Source organism: Dermochelys coriacea, chromosome 2 (assembly GCF_009764565.3).
Source record: "Dermochelys coriacea isolate rDerCor1 chromosome 2, rDerCor1.pri.v4, whole genome shotgun sequence".
Taxonomy (NCBI): Eukaryota; Metazoa; Chordata; order Testudines; family Dermochelyidae; genus Dermochelys; species Dermochelys coriacea.
In genome coordinates this window covers 148,623,002-148,642,783 of record NC_050069.1, presented here as the reverse complement: position 1 = coordinate 148,642,783, position 19,782 = coordinate 148,623,002, and the positions used below count along the sequence as shown (strand labels likewise).

Genomic DNA, 19,782 nt, shown 5'->3' with positions numbered 1-19,782 from the left:
CCCCTCAATCTTTTTCAGAGTCACTGTTTCCCAGAGTAGAGTCCCCCATCATGTAAGTATGGCCTACATTCTTCATTCCTAGATGTATACAGTTAAAGGTATATTAAAATACATATTTGCTTGAGTCGAGTTTACCAACCAATTGAGATTGCTCTGTATTACTGGTGCTCTTCATTACTTACCACTTCCCCAATTTTTGTCATCTGCAACTTTATCATTGATGATTTTGTTTTTTCTTTTAGGTCATTAATAAAAATGTTTAAATAGCATAGGGTCAAAAACAGATCCTTCCAGGACCCCATTAGGAGCACACCCACTCAATGATGATTCCCCATTTACAGTACATTTTGAGACCTATCATTTAGCCAGCTTTTAATCTATTTAATGTGATATTTTATATCATTCTAGCTTTTTTAATCAAAATTTCATGCAGTACCAAATCAAATACCTTAGAGAAGACTGAGTATATTACATCAACACAATTACCTTTATCAATTAAACTTGTCATCTCATTTAAAAAAAATACCAAATTAGTTTCACGATGTCTGTTTTCCATATACCCATGTTCATTGGCATTATGTTACCTTCCTTTAATTCTTTATTCATCAAATCTCATATCAGCTGCTCCAGGTTTAATACTGGATACTTATTTTATGCAAAGCAAAGGTTTAATCCTTGTATGCAAAATAGAACTCAGCTTTAGCTACAAGGTTGCAACTAGGCTTCCAAAATGTAGCCTCATAAGACTACCAGATTTTCTGTGCTTTTTTGCAATACTTCTTTATGTAGAATCTTATCCTGGAGGTCTGTCTGGATACCACTTCCTGAGGCAAATCTCATTGAAGCTGCTTTTAGTGAGATGAAGTTAATAGAATTCCTTTAAAGAGTTATAAAGAAATGATCAGCTCTCAACAAGGCAATATCCTCACACATCCTGGGAATTACTGGGAAGCTTAAGGCTACAGCACCACAATTTGAAATTTTCAGGCTTGGTAAACTCTTCAGTTTACCTAATTTTGTTCCAATGGGGACCCAGAACCTCAGTCAGGCTTTTCCACTATATAATGATATCTTGCTAATCCAGGAGTCCATTCAGCAAGGGTTTAAACCCTTTTTCTGTTTCGGTGACAGTTACCCAACCAAGAAATGGGCTCTAAAAAAGAAGAGGGATGGTTCATGGAGTTTCAGAATGCCCCTTTTATAAACTCCTTTAAAATCTGTTCCTGCAGAAACTTTTATTTGGAGAGTATATATTATAGTCACCACTGACAGAGGCTTTTATTTCCAGATTCCTTGTGATTGCCAAGCAAGTCAGAGTTTTCTTCCTATTTCTGGATCTCAACTTTAAATTTGTCAGTAAGGCACACTCATAGAATCATAGAATATCAGGGTTGGAAGGGACCTCAGGAGGTCATCTAGTCCAACCCCCTGCTCAAAGCAGAAACAATTCCCAACTAAATCATCCCAGCCAGGGCTTTGTCACGCCTGACCTTAAAAACCTCTAAGGAGGGAGATTCTACCACCTCCCTAGGTAACGCATTCCAGTGCTTCACCACTCTCCTACTTCACCACCTTCCTAATATCCAATCTAAACCTCCCCCACTGTAACTTGAGACCATTACTCTGTCATCTGCTACCACTGAGAACAGTCTAGATCCATCCTCTTTGGAACCCCCTTTCAGGTAGTTGAAAGCAGCTATCAAATCCTCCCTCATTCTTCTCTTCTGCAGACTAAACAATCCCAATTCCCTCAGCCTCTCCTCATAAGTCATGAGTTCCAGTCCCCTAATCATTTTTGTTGCCCTCTGCTGGATGCTTTCCAATTTTTCCACATTGTTCTTGTAGTACAGGGCCCAAAATTGGACACAGTACTCCAGATGAGGCCTCACCAACGTTGAATAGAGGGGAACGATCATGTCCCTCGATCTGCTGGCAGTGCCCCTTCTTGTACAGTCCAAAATGCCGTTAGCCTTCTTGGCAATAAGGGGCAGACTGTTGACTCATATCCAGCTTCTCGTCCACTGTAACCCCTAGATCCTTTTCTGCATAACTGCTGCCTAGCCATTCAGTCCCTAGTCTGTAGCGGTGCACGGGATTCTTCTGTCCTAAGTACAGGACTCTGCACTTGTCCTTGTTGAACCTCATCAGATTTCTTTTGGCCCAATCCTCTCATTTGTCTAGGTCCCTCTGTATCCTATCCCTACTCTCCAGGGTATCTACCACTGCTCCCAGTGTAGTGTCATCTGCAAACTTGCTGAGGGTGCAGTCCACGCCATCCTTCAGATCATTAATGAAGATATTGAACAAAACCGGCCCCAGGACTGACCCTTGAGGCTTGATACCGGCTGCCAACTAGACATGGAGCCATTAATCACTACCCGTTAAGCCCAACGATCTAGCCAGTTTTCTATCCACCTTATAGTCCAATCATCCAGCCCATACTACTTTAATTTGCTGGCAAGAATACTGTGGGAGACTGTGTCAAAAGCTTTGCTAAAGTCAAGGAACAACATGTCCACTGCTTTCCCCTCATCCACAAAGCCAGTTATCTCGTCATAGAAGGCAATTAGATTAGTCAGGCATGACTTGCCCTTGGTGAATCCATGCTGACTGTTCTTGATCACTTTCTTCTCCTCTAAGTGCTTCAAAATTGATTCCTTGAGGACCTGCTTCATGATTTTTCCAGGGACTGAGGTGAGGCTGATTGGCCTGTAGTTCCCCGGATCCTCCTTACCTTTTTAATGATGGGCACTACATTAGCCTTTTTCCAGTCGTCCAGGACCTCCCCTGATTGCCATGAGTTTTCAAAGATAATGGCCTATGGCTCTGCAATCACATCCGCCAACTCCTTTAGCACCCTCGGGTGCAGCGCATCCGGCTCCATGGACTTGTGCTCATCCAGCTTTTCTAAGTAGTCCTGAACCACTTCTTTCTCCACAGAGGGCTGGTCATCTCCTCCCCATGCTGTGCTGCCCAGTGCAGTAGTCTGGGAGCTGACCTTGTTTGTGAAGACAGAGGCAAAAAAAGCATTTAGTACATTAGCTTTTTCCACATCCTCTGTCACTGCATTGCCTCCCTCGTTCAGTAAGGGGCCCACACTTTTTCCTTGACTTTCTTTTTGTTGCTAATATACCTGAAGAAACCCTTCTTGTTACTCTTAACATCTCTTGCTAGCAGCAACTCCAAGTGTGATTTGGCCTTCCTGATTTCACTCCTGCATGCCTGAGCAATATTTTTATACTCTTTAGTTTTGATTGAAATGTCCTGTTCCAGGAGTGTAGTCCTTTGACTTTGAGCTTGTCTGCATGATCCTGCATTTCTTACACTCAGGATTGTGAGCTGCACTACATACCAAAGTGGTGTGCTGTAACTGCCCCATGTGGAGGCTGTGGCATGAACAAAAAGTGCTTAGTTCAGAGGTGGGCAAACTACGGCCTGTGGGCCACATGCGGTTCGCGGGACCGTCCTGCGCATTCCTTGAGCTCCCGCCCGGGCAGGCTAGCCCCCAGACCCTCTCCAACTGTCCCCTCTCCCCTGCAGCCATGTTGCCGCATGGGCACCACTCTGGGCGGCGGGGCTGCAAGCTCCTGACTAGCAGAGTGACAGCATGTCTGGCTCTAGCTGGGCAGCATGGCTGCCAGACATGCTGCTCTGAGCGGCATGGTTGGGGGGTTGGATAAGGGGCAGAAGGTCCTAGGGGGCAGGCAGGGGGTTGGATGGGGTTGAGGTTCTGCAGGGGTGCGTGGTCGGGATGGGGAGCAAGGGGGGTTGGATAGGCGTGGGGTCCCGGAGGGCCTGTCAGGGAATGGGAGCATGGATAGGGGTTGGGGGACTGGGAGCAGGGGGGTTGGACGGGGTGGAGTCCCGAGGGGCAGTTAGGGGTGGGGGGGTCCTTGGAGGGGGCGGTCAGGGGACAAGAAGCAGGGGGTGTTGGATGGGTCGGGGTTTCTGAGGGGGGCAGTCAGGGGGCGGGAATTGGGAGGGGGCAAGTAGGGGGTGGGGCCAAGCTGTTTGGAGAGGCACAGCCTTCCCTACCCAGATCTCCATACAGTTTTGCAATCCCAATGTGGCCCTCGGGCCAAAAAGTTTGCCCACCCCTCGCTTAGTTCATGATGATGTAGTCTTTTTAGAACTCTGTTAACGCAAACTAGGCAACTTTTAGTTGGCAGCAGAGGTGTCCACATGGGGTAGTTACAGCACAGCACTTTTGTGCATGCTGTATTTCACACCCCTGTAGTCCAGACTGATATTGTGTAGATATAGCCTTTCTCTGCTTCATTTATCAACATGCTTATACAGCCATACATCCTGTGCTTCTATCCAGCACTATTCCAAGTAATGACCCTAGGTCTTTCTTTGGCACATCAAAGAGGCATTCTCCCAGAAACTACAGATATTCCTCTCATCTTGGACTATATCTACCTTTGAATACATCAGGTTTGTACATCAGCTCCTTGGGAGTCCACTTGGTAGTGAGCACTGCATACCATCCACCTCAGGGCTACTTGGTCTTCACACATCCATTAGAGCAGTAGATTCTGGAAAGGCCTAATAAGAACCTTCCCATCTATTCTGAAGCCTACTCCCTAGTGTAACGTAAACCTTGTTCTCTCAGTACTCAGAAGCCTCTTTACACACACACACACACACACACACACACACACACCCCTCACGCCCCACTTTTGCTTCTTGCTCCATGTCTCTCCTTTTAATGAAGGTCACTTTCATTGTAGCAGTCACCTCAGCTAGAAGGGCTGGCAAACTTGGAGTGATGGTGGCAGATTCTCCATACACTGTGTTCCGTAAGGATAAGGTTTCTTTGTGTCTGCACCCCAAATTCACCCCCAGGTAGTTTCAGAATTTCACTGTAACCAATCAGTTCACTTACCTCTGATCTTCCCAAAACTGAATGCTTCTGCAGATGAACAAAGACTCCACTCCCTTAGTGTTTGGTGGGCCTTCGTCTTTTACCTGCACAGAACAAAAGCAAACAGGAAATCCCTGAGACTGTTGCTGTAGCGCAAAGAGTCAGAGAGCGCATGATCTTCACCCACAGAATCTCCGATTGGCTCTCTGGCTGCGTTCTCCGTTCGCTATCAAACCTTTCCCTCTGCCCATGGGGTAAGAGCTCATTCCACCAGAGCAAAAGCAACAACTATGGCATCTCTTCAGGAGGCACCCCTATTGGACATCCATAAAGTGGTCACTTAGGGCTCTGTTCACGCATTTGCAAGACATTATGCCTTGGGGCAGGACTCTTCTGCTGATTGTCTCCTTTGGGATGGCAGTACTCCACTCAGCCCTACCGTCTACTTCCTTTCACCCTCCTCCTACTTAGGTACTGCTTGTCAGTCACCCATAGTGGAATACAATAGGGACCATCACTCAAAGAAGGGGAAGAGGTTACTTACCTGTAACTGTAGAATCTTCGAGATGTGTGGCCCCTATATGTATTCCAATATTCACCCTCCTTCCCCTCTCCTTTGGATCTTATCTAATTCATGCCAGAAAAGAAACTGGAGTGGTGGTTGGTCTGCTCTGCCCTTTATCCCCTCAGACAGAGGCACAAGGTGAGCCAGGGTGCATGCGTGGACCATCAGACACTACTCTAAAATTCTCAGAATCCGGATGCATGGTGTGCATGCATAACCCACAGTAGAATACAGGTAGGGACCACACATCTCAGTTACAGGTAAGTAACCTCCTCGTCCCATCATGATATCCACATGTGTGCATACATGGAAGATAGTTTGACTCTCATTCTCCTGCATGCTTTTTTCCTTCATTCTCTCTCAGAGTCAGAAAAGTGTGCAAGGATTATGTATCCATGACTAGCATTAGTGACCCTGATTCTGCAGGCTAATGCATGTGCCAATGGACTATGGATTGTCTTCAATTTCAAGGACCTCTTCCTCTAGGGCGCATGTACTTACTCTGATTTATATTGGTTGAAGCGGTCCACCTGGAACCAGAACAGTTGAATCTCCTAAAGCATGCCTTATTCCTGGGAAATTATGGTATTTCTGCTAAAATCTAGGAAAGATTTCATGTCATGCTTTTGATAGAGTTGATTCTCCACCTAATGGACACTTTGGAGTATATCTTGTGAGGTATTAAAAAGGTCAGAAAATTAGTTTCTTAAAGGTTCAAGTTTTTGATCTTGTAACAAACCTTATTCTATTTTATTAAATGCTCATATCTCTCACTTCCTTAAAGCCATTGTTAAGCCTTCCTTGAAGTCAGTGTTCTGGAGCAGCCACCTGTCATCACACAGCCTTTGAAACAGTGGTGCCTTTGACGTTCTGTAGGAAGCTCTCATGATTTTAATCCTTGTCAGAAGTATCTCTATTTTGTAACCTTCAGTCTTTCTTCTGATAATTAAATTACTGAGGGAGTCATGAGTTGGAAGCTCTTTCATTAAAGTGACATTCATACAGCTTATTCCTGAAAAGATAGTCCTCAGGCCAGTTCTACACTTCATACCTAAGGGGAGTAGACTTTCACTGGAATCAGTCAACTATATTGCTTTTATTTAGTTTTAAGTCCAGATATGGTCTAGAAAGGAAATTGCTGTTGGCTGTGATGAGAGTAACTATCTATAATTCTGTTTTCACAGAGCAAAATAGTGGGGGAAGATGAGGGTGTGGGTGTGTGTGCGCGCGCGAGAGAGAGAGAGGGAGGGGCATACAGGGTTTGAAGGCAGCCAAGATACTTACTTTCAGATGAATAAAACTTGCCATATTCCAGGCTGCTAGGGAGATTGTGATTTAGCTGATCTGAGTCACCTGCTCTACCAAGGCTACAACAACATCCAGAGGTTGGGGGGAAGTATAGGGCCTCTTCTGATGAAATATACTGAGTTGCAACTTGATCTTTGGTTTGCTTCCTTACAAGGTAAATAAACTGGTATCATCTAACACAGCATTTAGGTGTTGGAGTAGTAAATTTTGCTCTCAGTTCTACTCAGTGAATCTATTTTATTTAAGAAGTACTGAATTGAGTCCAAAAGTAAAATCTGTAGGCCTTGGAGGGCCTTTGTGCATTTCCATTTGTAGGATATGGTGCCCCCTTGTGTTGAATCACAGAGCCTCCACCAAAGCCATGTTAGTTAGGATTACGTAAACTCCCCTAATGATGTTTAAGATTAACATCTAAGTGTATATAAAGGATTGTGTCCCTCACCTGTTTGTTTTTTCTTGTTCATAGCAAAGAGTGTTATGAACCTCGCTAGTGGTTAGTTTAGTTTAGTCGGTGTTAGCCCTTTCCCTCTGAGAAAAAAAGAGGGCTCTCTTCTGACTTGGAGGCTGCACAACTATAATGACTGACAGAGACTAAAAAGGGTTATAAGCTCTGGACCACCTGCTGTTCTACATACCTGAAATTGGACATTAATGTGCACTGTTCAGTATGTTTGGGTGAGGACTGCAGCCTGTTACAGAGCTCAGTTTGTAAGGTCTTTCTAGAACACACTGGTAACAGCAACTTAAATTGAGAGAGCGCCTGACTGGGGAGGTGCTAATACCTACAGTCTTTGCAACAGTCAACCAGGCTGATAATGTGGGCCCTCACAGACCCATTTCAGCACCAAGCCCTTCTCCATTAAGTGGGCAAAACCTCACCCGCTGAATTCCAAGTTGTTGCTGTCTTTGGCACCAACATCCAGAAAGGCACTGGATCTTCAAAGGCCTTGCTATGATCAGCACCTTCTTAACTTCGGGAATTGTCCTTGGTACTGAGAGTTGTCACCAATGTCAAAATGTGCACAAGTGCTCTGAGTTCACTGGACTGAAGGGGAAGTGGCTCCATCAGCAGCTCACTCCTTTTTGGTACCAGGCACTCTGCTGCCATAGCATTGTTCTTCCTTTCAAGAAGCCAGAGAAGAAACAAGATCTGACTTGAATGAGACAGTTTGGATAAAGAGACCCCAACCAATCCTAGGAAAGCTTGAACAAAGAAACAACTCAACCCACCAAGTGCCTGTGGCACCACAAGAGAGCCCATGTTCCCCAATGCATATTCCATATGTGCACTGGGTATTGCTGAGACCAAAGGGTCATCTATTGTATCAGACCCCTGAGACTCCACTATCAGCATTTGACTTTACTTTCAATTTGCAGGCTGTTTGATCTCTGAAAAGCCAGGGGGAAAAACCTTTCCAGCTTCCTCCACACTCTATCACCTCATTTCACCAAACACCCCTTCAGGACCAGATGATTAAGCGGACTTTATATACTGGCCCAAGCAAAATGTGTTGTAGTCTGCACTATAGGACGTGGCAAAAGCCTCTTTGATCTGGCTCAGTTGAGACTATCAGGCCAACCGTCACTGGCCTCAGTATGCTTACCATGCTTGGTCACATTGCTCTTCCCTCTCAGCTGCTGGTGCCTTTGTCACAATGTCCAACCCTGCTGGCACCAAACCTGGCCATGCCAGCACCAACACGGCCTGTGCTACCGCCTAAGCAACCAGTGGTCTTGCCTAGATCCCGTTGGCTCTGGCACCAGTTTTGCTACTGCTACCAACACTGCTACTTGCAGCTCCAGATAACCAGAGGCCTACAAACCTGGATACCATGGGAGATGTTTACATGAATAATAATAATGATGATGATGATGATGATATCCCTGCAGATTACGAGTGAAACATCACCAGATGAGAACATTACATCCCCATCAGGTGAATTCCACTAGCTTCTAGAATGGCTAAACAGGATGGTGAATAGACTCAGCTGTACACTGCTGAGGCACCAACTGAAAACTTGGTCCTTTATTTCACATCTTTCTGCCAAAAACTGAAGGTTAAAATTTCCTATCCACTTACTGTGTCTACTTATTACAGCTGGAAATGTCTGGCTTTCCACCCCCCTCATCATCGTCAGCAGTCTTCAGTAGATACAATAGGCTGTATCTTGTTCCTACTCAAGACTTTTCCTTCTTACCTTACCACTCCAATGCAAAGTTTCTGGTGGTTGCAGCAACTGTCGAGAAATCCGAGCACAAAGACCTCTCACTCCTCTTCTGTGACTGAGAGAGAATGCAGACTGAACTGCGTCAGCATTAAGGCATGTTTCTCTGGGTCTGCATACTATCAGCTATCAAAGAATGCTAGCGCATTACCAGTATGGCCTGTGGGAAGCTACTTGGATTTGGTCCCCAAGGGAAAGGAAATAGCTGGTGAAAGATCTAGCCTCAGAAGGAAAGATTGCAGCCTCTGACCCTTTATGAACTTCACCCAGCTTATGACACTTCTCCCTGTTCAGCTACTGGGATCTCCTGTGAAGAGACACTTCTGGTTGAGATATGAGGCCTTACTCCTGAGATGCATTACCTAATAGAGGACTTGCCTTTTGATGGAAAAGACATTTTCAGTGAAAGAATTTACAAGACTCTCAGGAACTTGCATAAGGTCCTTTTGGTTCAACTCAGCCTTCTCAAGGACTCATCATTGTACACTTCCTTCAGATACTACAGACCAGCTTTGTCAACCAGCATAGCCAGCATCTCACCTAGTTTATTCCCTGAAATAGCAAGGGAAGCAGAAGACCTATTGTATTGACTCCACCCACATTGCTGCATTTGCCTCTAAATTGTAAGTTTGATATTATGATTGAGAGCCACATATCAGCATCCTGCACACTATACCCTTTCTCTACAGCCTCTTTATTGTGTGTGTGTTTAGGGGTCATTTGCAAAGCCTGGTATGAGATCACATTGTATCACTGGGTATGTCAGAGTTACTCCATTGAATTCATCACCAGAACATCTCCTAACCTCACCTTTCCCAATCCTTTTCCAGGATCCTTCTCATGAGACCTCTTCTTGAAGAGTTATCAGGTGCCTCCTATCCAAGAGAGTTCCTCAGAAGTTTCTGAGGAAGAGCTTCTACTCAATACTTTGTGATCCACAAGAAAGGAAACTGCCTCTACCCAATCCTATACATGAGACAACAGAACAGATATGTAAGTTCAGAATGCTCTCTGTAGATATAACCATCTCCTCCCTGTCCCAAGAAGACGGGTATTCAGCTCTCGATCTCAAGGTTTCTTACTTCCAGGTAGGCATTACCTGCAAAAAATACCTGTGTTTCTGCATTGAGAACAAACACTTTCAATACACGTTTATCCTCTTTGGCCTGTCAGCTGTGCTTAGAATGATCACAGTGTCTGGCAATAGCATCAACACATCTGAGAAAACAAGGGGTGCACTGTGTTTGCCTGCTTGGACGACAGGTTCCTCAAGGCCAGTTCATGTCAGGAGCTCCTTTACTCTATAGCTCTAATTTGCCACTGGTTTCATGTGCAAGGATTGGAAAGCAGCTGGAAAAATCATACCTGGTCCCATGTCAAAAATTGACCATAGGAAGAGTTTTCCTCCCAGAAGAGTGATTTCTTCAGGCACTACAAGCTGTACAGATCCTATAGCATCAGATACACCAAAAAAAAAAAAGGGTTCACCCTCAGATTTGTCAGGTGCATGATCATGATCTCTACATTTGATACTCCATGCAAGGCTTCACCTTAGACCCGTACAACACTAGCTGGCACAAGTGCACACCCCAGACAAGGACAGAGCAGAGACACATGACTATCCCATCAAAGGTGTCGCAAAAACTCTCTTGGTGGATGCCTACAGAGAATGAATTAGCAGGAATATTATTCAGCTATCCAACTCCAATTGCACTGGTCATAAAAGACTCATCCATGTATGACTGGAAAGCTCACTTTCAGGGTGTGGATCTTAGGATCTGTGGAATTCACAAAAACTCAGACAACATGACAGTATCCTGGCACTTTGGGGCATACACTGAACACAAATCCTTCCTGTGATGCTGGTAGAGCAGGTGTCAGCTCATGCCAAGGCCCCAGGCCTCAATGAACACTGATAAATGCATAGCTGGAAACCAGTTTGGATTACTTATGGGTTAGTATAGTTAAAATAGATATTAGTATTCATAGAAATATGTTCAATGTTTAGACTTTATGGAATACTTGTAGGATGCTGCATTTATTAATCCTACGTATAATATATGTAGTCCCTGGTATAAAGTTATATTGAGTGTTTGTTTGCATTGTAAACCTCTGTAATTGTGTAACTCACCAAACAGGAAAAGAAGCATTAAGGTAAAGTAATCGGCCTGCAGACAAGATGCCTCACTGAAGGTAAATGAGGCATTGTGTTCCATCAAAGGACAGAGACATTGATTGCATTCCTCACTCCCTCCAGGAAGGGGAGACCTGCACATGAGCTTATCCCATTGGCTTGGAATTCGGGGTGAAGGCGATAAAAATCCCTGAGAAGGAGCTACTGAGATTTTTTTGCTATCTGGACTCTGAAGGGCAAAGATCCCTAAACATAAGCAAGAGATTCCCATGCTGCTTGGCATGGGTTAGCCCTAAAGGACATACAGCTTCTACAGTAAGGAGCTCCATATTATCTTCTTAAATCTTAGACTGTAACTCATTTGTCTGTGTGTATGTTTCATGTTTTAACCTTGTAAATAACTCTCATTTCTTTTTGGAGTTAATAAATCTTTAGGTAGTTTATTACAGGATTGGTTACAGGTGTTGTCTTTGGTTTGAGAGCTGAGTACAATTGACCTGCGGTAAGTGACTGGTCCTTTGGCACCGGGAGTAACCTGAATATTGTTGTGACTTTTGGTGTAAAGTGACCATCTATCACGTAGTCCAGCTTGCCTGGGTATCAAGATAGACTGTAATACCCAAAGGGACTGTCTGTGACTCCATGGTAAGACTGTTATAGTGCTTTAGGAGTTCACGCTTGTTACTGGGTTGGTGAAATCTAATTACAGAATATAGAGCCAATTTGGAGTTTCTGCCCTGCTTTTTGACAGTCTGCCCTGAGGTTGGCGCACTCAGTAGTGAGCCACTCCAGACAGCATGACACTTCCTGCCCTCTCAGGGCAAATGGTTTAGATTCCTGATGGACAAAACTGCTTGCATGCAATATCTGAAAGATGCTCTTTTTCAGGGCTTACTCTGCCTGTACCATCCACGTTCCAGTAGAGGGAACTGACAGAACAAAGAATAAACATCTTCAAGAGCAATTCTTAGAAGCTGCCTCTTGATCAGTGGAAACAAGTGTGATAGCCCATCCTTAGATGGCCAGACCTGAGATGTTTGTTATGAGAAATAAAAAATTACAGAATGCAAAGCAACAAAACTAATTTTACTTTTTCATTTTTTTTCCAAACTATGATATCAGTTTGTTCTAAGTTTAAACATTTTTCACTCTTAAATTAATTCAAAACTGTTTTAACCAATTACACTATAAATTTGACTGTTCTAAACCAAACTTTGTGCTGCAGTCTCTAAACTTACATTACAGACCACTAGTTACTGAATTACCTGATTTGGATTTATGCCTGCAAGTTTAGAGGACAGGTTGAAACTAGCTGAAAATCTGTCCCTATTGCAACATAATTTGAAATTATAAGGTAAATAGATAGTGTGGCAAAGCTCCAACCTTGTCTCAGTGAGTCCCGCGATTCCTGGCAGATTTCTCTAGCCTCAGAGGCTCACGCTGACTGTCTATGAACCCCTTCTTCCTCTAGAGGCAAGGGTCACAGCCTACTGAGCCATTTTCATCATAAGCCCGCAAGGGAGGTGAGAAGAAGCCACCCTCCCTCGCACAGTCTCTGTTGTCTCCCAGTCTCAGACATTAGTCAGGGAGGAGAAGGGGGTGCTCGGGCCCACCCTCTACTCCGGGCTCCAGTCCAGGGACTCTGCTAGTAGCAGCTCATGGTAGCTGACTTTTTGTAAACAGGACGAGTACGATTCCCTGGGCCACTTCCCCACAGCAGCCCCCACTTCCTCAATATCTACGTTACCCTTACCTTAGGGCCTCCTTCCTTGTGCCTGATAAGGTTTGTACTGCTCCATTTCTCCAGCAGTGCAGCTTCCTCCTACAGCTCCTGCCACACACGCCCCAACCTGACTGGGAGGCTTTTAACTAGTTTCAGCCAGCCCCTGATTGGCTTCAGGTGTCCCAGTCAACCTAGCTGTCTTCCCTGCTTTCTGGAAGGATCTTAATTGGCCCCAGGTGTCTTAATTGACCTGGAGCAGCTTCCATTTCACTTAACTTGGTAACATGGATTTGTTTAGCCTGGGTCTAATATGTCTGCCTTCCACTACTTTCCTAAAGCCATCTGGCCTTGCCCCGTCACAAGAGTCATATTCTTTTATTTATTCTTGTGCAACTCCTTCCACTGATCTTTGTTTATCAAAATTGTATCACTATCAAATAGAACTTGAAATTCATAATTGGCTGTCATGCACAAGGATGACACAGTTATTTTTTTGGTGGAGGGAAGTATTTTTTTTCTCTTCAGACTTATAAATGTGTGTATAAGTTGCCATCCTCTACTCTGGTTACCTGTTGCATAAATTAAACCACAGAATTATGGTAGAGTGATAGCAAAGCCATAATTCAGATTGTGTACCAGAGAATAACAGGAAAAGATTGGAAATATGCTAAATATTTTATGCCAGAAAAAAACATACAAAATGGAGTGTTTGGGGACTTAATTTTCAGGGTGATTGGAATTTTTAGGGATATGATGTATTTAAAATATATTGGAATTAAAAATGGGTCGTTTTTGATTTTGGATCCCAAATGTATCACTTGTATACATGGAAATTCTTCGAGTGATTCCTCATGTGCATTCCACAGTAGGTGTGCATGCTCGCCACGTGCACAGGTGTTGGAAGTTTTTCCCCTAGCAGTACCAATAGGGGAGCCCCTAGCAACCTCTGGAGTGACACCACCATGGTGCGGTTTAAGGGGCGCTGAACGCTCCGCTCACCCTCAGTTCCTTCTTGCCGCCAGTGAAGGTGCTTCAGAACTGCTGTGCTCCAGTTCTCCGCTGTAGCTTTCCCTGTTTGGACTGTTGTTTAGTTCGTAGATAGTTAATACCTATAGTTAAAATTATATAAATAGAGTAGAAGAACTGCACCTGGGTTGGGGCATGCCCCACGCTCTGGGCTTTAAATTGTGTGACACTTGTAAATGTCCTATGCCCATAAGTGACCCCTACACTAGCTGCTTACGCTGTGTTGGGGAAACCCACATCAGCGACCGCTGCAAAATTTGCAGATTGTATAAGCCCCAGACTAAGAAGGAACAGGATATATGGCTCCAAGCCACATTAATGGAATCGGCCCCGACACTGCTACACTGCTCGAGTTGGCACTAAGGACCGCACTGCTCCCCATCCACGGGACACTTCTAAGATGACGATGAAGTGAACTTCTCTGTCAAGGAACCGAGGCAAGGCCGGGGGCGAGACTAGACCCGCGCTGGGCAGCTCTTGATCACCCTCAGCCTTATGGCATCCAACTCAAGTAGAGCGGAGTAGCCCAGCCCACTCCGAGCTGACCTCCCCGGATACCAGTGACTACAGGTGCTCTCCACCCCAGAGGCCCTGCAGGCAGTTTGAGACATAATGTCTCTCCCAGTATGGGCTGCACTGACCCCAGTGGTTCCCCAGTCCAGAGGCAAGCCAGCGCTTGGACTGCTACAGTCGCCACCTCACGGTCGAGGGAAGGTTCCTGATGCCGTTCTCTGCAGAGTGACCACCCTGCTCACAGCCCGCACCGATCTCTGTTGACTCCCACCCAATTGTCTGGCTGGGTGCTGTGCAGCAGGGAATCGAGGCACCACTCCGTATCAAGGGAGCACAGGCATCAAGGTCAAAGCATGTCTCACCGGGACTGGGACCAACAGCACCAGAGGTTGCCGACTCTAAAAACCTACCGTAGCCCCTCACGGTACCAATGTCAATGCTGCTCACGTTCTTCGCCCCAGTCGAGGTCCTCGGCACAGCATTTGCTCCTGTAGCCCCAGGTGTAGATCGCCAGCAACCGGCCATCGCAGATCCGCCCAACGGAGCTGTTCGCAGAGCAGCCAGTACAGACAGTACTCCCACTCGTCTGCACCAGACTCAAGGTCTTGAGCCCGGCACCACTCATGACGCTGTTACTCATCCCCAGCCCTGTATAGCGGTCATTTGTATACCAGCCTCCCCTAGGAGCTGGCAGTTAGTGGACCAGACGAGTCCAGTGGGGCAGCCCGCTCTGACTGTGCCACAGCAAGTGCAATGGCACCAGGCTCCCTGGCCAGTGCCCTGGTACCAATGGGCCCCAACGCAGCACACGTTGGTGGTCCTCTCAGTAGCCAGGGCCTCAGAGAGACCGTCACCCTCCCTTTCTCAACCCCCAGGAACGGGTCAGCGGAGCACTCTTCCACAGCCCCAGACTCAGAAGGAGACCAAGCACTGAGAACTGCAGCACCCGTGGGGATGCAGAGCACTGCGCCTCCATCTTCCCTTCATGAGGCCATCATGGCGCCTCCTCCTCCTGTTCTCCAGGAGGACACAAAAGCCCACCAAGAGCTCCTGAAAAGGGTGGCTTCAAGCCGCAATTTACAGGCTGAAGAGGTGGAGGAGCCTTCAGACTCCCCCTTTGATGTCCTCTCAGCCACAGCACCGGCTAGGGTAGCCCTTCCTCTCCACAAAGGGATGGCAAAAATCTCCACTGCCCTGTGGCAGACCCCATCTTCCTTGCCCCCGTGTCTAAGAGGGCAGAGTGGAAGTATTTCGTGCCTGCCAAGGGGCACGAATGTCTCTATACCCACCCTGCCCCCAACTCCCTGGTGGTCGAGGCGGTCAACCACAAGGAGCATCAACGCCAACCCACTCCCACCCCTAAGAATAAGGAGTCAAGGAGGCTGGACTTGTTTGGTAGAAAGCTTTATTCTTCTTCAAGCTTCCAGCTAAGGGTGGCAAACCACCAAGTCCTGCTGGGCAGATATGATTTTAACTTGTGGGGCTCAATGCCAAAGTTTATGGACTCCCTCCAGGAGCGTAATAGGAAGTATAAGGCCCTGATGGAGGAGGGCACTGCTGCTGCCAGAGCAGCCCCTTGAGTAGCCCCTCAGGCAGCCTTGGACACAGCAGCGAGAACTCTAGCCTCTGCGGTCTCCATGCAGAGGGCGTCGTAGCTCCTCTTGTCCGGGTTGTCCAACTAGGCACAGAGCTCCCTGCAGGACCTCCCCTTCGATGGCAAGGCCCTTTTCGCGGAGCAAATGGATATGAAATTACACAGTCTCAAGGACTCTTGTATGACCTTAAAGTCTCTTGGTCTCTATGTCCCGGCCCCAGCCAGGACCAAGTTCAAGCCTCAGCAGGCCCCGAGCCAAGCCACCCATTCCCGATATGAACCTTCTTATAAAAAATCCAGAGACTGTAAGAAGTGTCCACAGCGGCAGTCTTGGCCTATCCCCTAGCCTGGCCCCTCTAAGGGCAAGCAAGCCGATAAGCGCCATTTTTGATGGAATGCCTAGGGATGACTTACCAGTCTGCACCAGGGATCTGCCCAACCTACCATTCTCCAACTGTCTCTGTACTTTCCTCCCGGAGTGGTCGCTACTGACCTAGGACCGATGGGTCCTCAACACCATTTCCCAGAACTATACCCTCCAATTTCTCTCTACACCACCTATCTTCCCTCCCTCCCCATCCCTCTTCAGGGACTCCTCTCACGAGAGCCTAATTGAGCAAGAGGTGAGGCAGCTCCTTCATCTGGGAGCCTGTGGAGGTGGTGCCTGCAGAGTTGGTGGCTGATGCGTCAGACTTGAAGTGGGGAGCCCATGTGGGAAACCTTCAGCCCCAAGGCCTGTGGTCTGTGCAGGAACTAGCCCTGCACATAAATGTCAAAGAACTCCGAGCGGTCCGTCTGGCCTGTGTGACTTTTCGCTCATGCCTTACGGGCAGGGTAGTCAGAGTTCTCACGGACAACATGGCCTCAATGTTCTACATCAACAAGCAAGGCAGGGCCTGCTCCTCAGCCTTCTGCTAGGAAATCCTCCTGTTGTGGGATTTCTGCATCGCCCATAATATCAACGTGGAAGCCCACCACTTACCGGGCATCCAGAACTCTCAAGCAGATCGCCTGAGCCGGGACTTGTCCTCCCAACACAAGTGGTCGCTACACCCAGAGATGGCTCACATGATCTTCCGAACGTGGGGTACTCCCCAGGTGGACCTCTTCGCGACCAGGCAAAACCCCTGGTGCCCCTGGTTCTGCTACAGGAGGGGCATGGGCAAGGGCGTGATTTCCGATGCCTTCCTTCTGACCTGATTGAGTCAGCTGCTATATGCTTTTCCTCTAATTCCACTGATCAGCAAGGTCCTGGAAAAAATCAAGACGGACAAGGCTCGCATCCTCATGATTGCCCTGGCATGGCCCAGACGACACTGGTATGGGACTCTTAAAAATTGGTCCATTTCACCCCCGTGGCTGCTACCAACCCACCCAGACCTTCTCTCTCAGGACCAAAGTCGCCTCCTCCACCCCAACCTTACAGCCCTCCACCTCACGGTGTGGTTGCTCAATGGTTAGGCCAAGGGGAAAGGACCTGCTCGGAGGGCATCCAGCAAGTCCTCCTGGAAAGCAGGAGGCCCTCCACGTGTGAGGTCTACCTGGCAAAATGGTCAAGGTTCTTGGTGGGCCGCCGATCGTGGCGTCTCACCAGTGGCTGCCCCATTCCAGCTTATACTGTATTACCTCCTTCATCTCAGAGCCCACGGCCTAGTGCCCTCATCCGTCAAAGTACATCTGGCAGCCATATTGGCCTTCCACCTGCCTGTTCAGGGACACTCAGTATTTTCTCATGCCATGACCTGTCGGTTCCTTAAGGGCTGTATCACCTCTTTCTTTATGTTAGGCCCCTGGTTCCACAGTGGGACCTGAACTTGGTTCTGGCCAGGCTGGCAGGGCCTCCATTTGAGCCGCTTGCCACATACTCCTGGTCCCATCTTTCATGGAAAGTAGCCTACTGTGGAATGTACATGAGCAATCACTCAAAGAAGAAAAGACAGTTACCTTTTCCGTAACTGGTGTTCTTCAAGATGTGTTGCTTATGTTCATTCCACATCCCACCGTCCTTCCCCACTGTCGGAGTTGTCTGGCAAGAAGGAACTGAGGGTGGGGGGGCATGCAGTGCCTCTTATACCATGCCTCTTATACCATGCCGTGGTGGCACCACTCCAGGGGTTGCTAGGGGCGCTCCCCTACAGGTACTGCGAGGGGAAAAACTTCTGGCACTAGTGCACATGGCAAGCAGGCACACCTACTGTGGAATGGACATGAGCAACACATCTCGAAGAACACCAGTTACAGAAAAGGTAACTGTCTTTTCTACAATAAACCTCTGATGTTGATTACTATATATCTATAGTTTACACAAATACCAATTTTATGTTTTTCTCTGTTGTAATTTTAAAGAATAATAATCTTTGAAAGTGTGGCATTAAAGGTATGATGATTTTATTTTGCTTAGGAAGCAACTCATGTCAACATAGTGCTACATGTAGGGGTTTACATGATGAACTATTGTCTGCATAGAATTCAGAGGCTGCATTATTTACACTTCTGGCACACACAATAGAGACAAACAGATAAACTCTTTCCCCCAACTCCTTGACACCATAGTTCCCTTCCTCCTCCCAGCTTCCCAATCTCCAGTTGTACCAGATGCCCAATCCTTTCCCTCTCCTACTCTCAGCTAGTCCCCTGCATCCTTCTCTTTTCTTCCAACCTCTATACTCCCCAGCTTTCTTTTAGTCCTAAACCTCCACACTCCACTCCCATCCCTCCTGCGGCTCCCAGCCCTCCGTGCTCCCAGGGACGACTCTTCTGCTTTCAAACTTCCCCCTCTTCTCCCTAACCTGGGGGAGCTATGAACAAAAGTACACCAATACTGTATAAAAATAATTAGGAAATTAATACAAATAAAAACTTCATTTTGTGACAGTTAAGGTTGCACCAAGTTCTACCCTGCCAACTCAAAACCTTAAAAGCATGAAAACCAGAAGTTAAGGAAAAAGTCATTGTTGTTCTTTGTCATTTGCACATTGCCAAAAACACACCTCATCAAACTTTTATTTCCATCTCTTCTTATTCCTGGGGGCATTCTGCGCCAAAAAATTAAATTATGCGCACAATATTTTAAAATTCTGCAAATTTTATTTGTGAAAATAACACCACATAATCACACCAGTTCAAATTATTTTGGTAATTTATTTCAAAATACCTGTCAACAATTACGTCTGTAAAAATATTGACACAAAAAAAATCCCCTCAGGAGTAGTGTGTTAAAGAAACCCCTATGGCAACCTAGTTCCTGTTTCTCTGCCCACTTCCTCCCTCCAGAGTCCAGCTGCGGGGTCCCCCTTGCCCAGATAGCTGCACCTCCTTCCCCACAGAGCCCAGCCATGTTCCCTCCTGCCCCCGAGCCCAGGGATCCAGAGGGAGAAACAGCCTAATGCTCGGTCCCAAGTTTGCACGGTGTTTCCTGTGCGCCACCCTCTCCTTCCTGCAGGGCATGCTGGGAACTGCAGCTGTCAGGAACCCACTAGTTCCCTCCCCCGACAGTGTAAGCTGGGCTCTGCTGGATCCAGTGGCCCCTAGTGTGGCCAGCAGCCCATTTCTGTGGGGGAAAGGAAATTCTGTGTGAACAATGTTAATTTTGCAAAATTCTGCATTGTGCAGTGGCGCAGAATTCCCTAAGGAGTATCTTATACATACTAAGAAGCCATATGTACTTTGTTAGACTTGTGCTGTTGTGCAAAAAGTTAACTATGCTCTTGTATACTTTTGTATCAAAAGATCAGTGCATCTGATTGTTACACAGTCTATGCATTTTAAGGAGTTATTTTGTCTTAATGCTACTGAGATCCCCCTGTTAAGGAGTGCTCTCAGTATTC

The 19,782-nt window shown here is 46.6% G+C and overlaps 1 protein-coding gene and 1 long non-coding RNA gene across 10 annotated transcripts in view; one reads left to right on the top strand and one right to left on the bottom strand.

Moving 5' to 3' along the window:
• On the bottom strand, window positions 1-12,538 carry LOC122458836. The gene is made up of 5 exons (XR_006279117.1): window positions 12,483-12,538; window positions 9,776-9,931; window positions 7,620-7,861; window positions 4,889-4,971; window positions 1-1,153 (listed from the first exon to the last, which is right to left on the bottom strand). It is a non-coding gene; the product is annotated as an uncharacterized LOC122458836 (long non-coding RNA).
• The window catches only part of TERT (telomerase reverse transcriptase), a 130,674-nt gene that overhangs the window by 38,918 nt on the left and 71,974 nt on the right, over window positions 1-19,782 (top strand). The window lies entirely within an intron of this gene.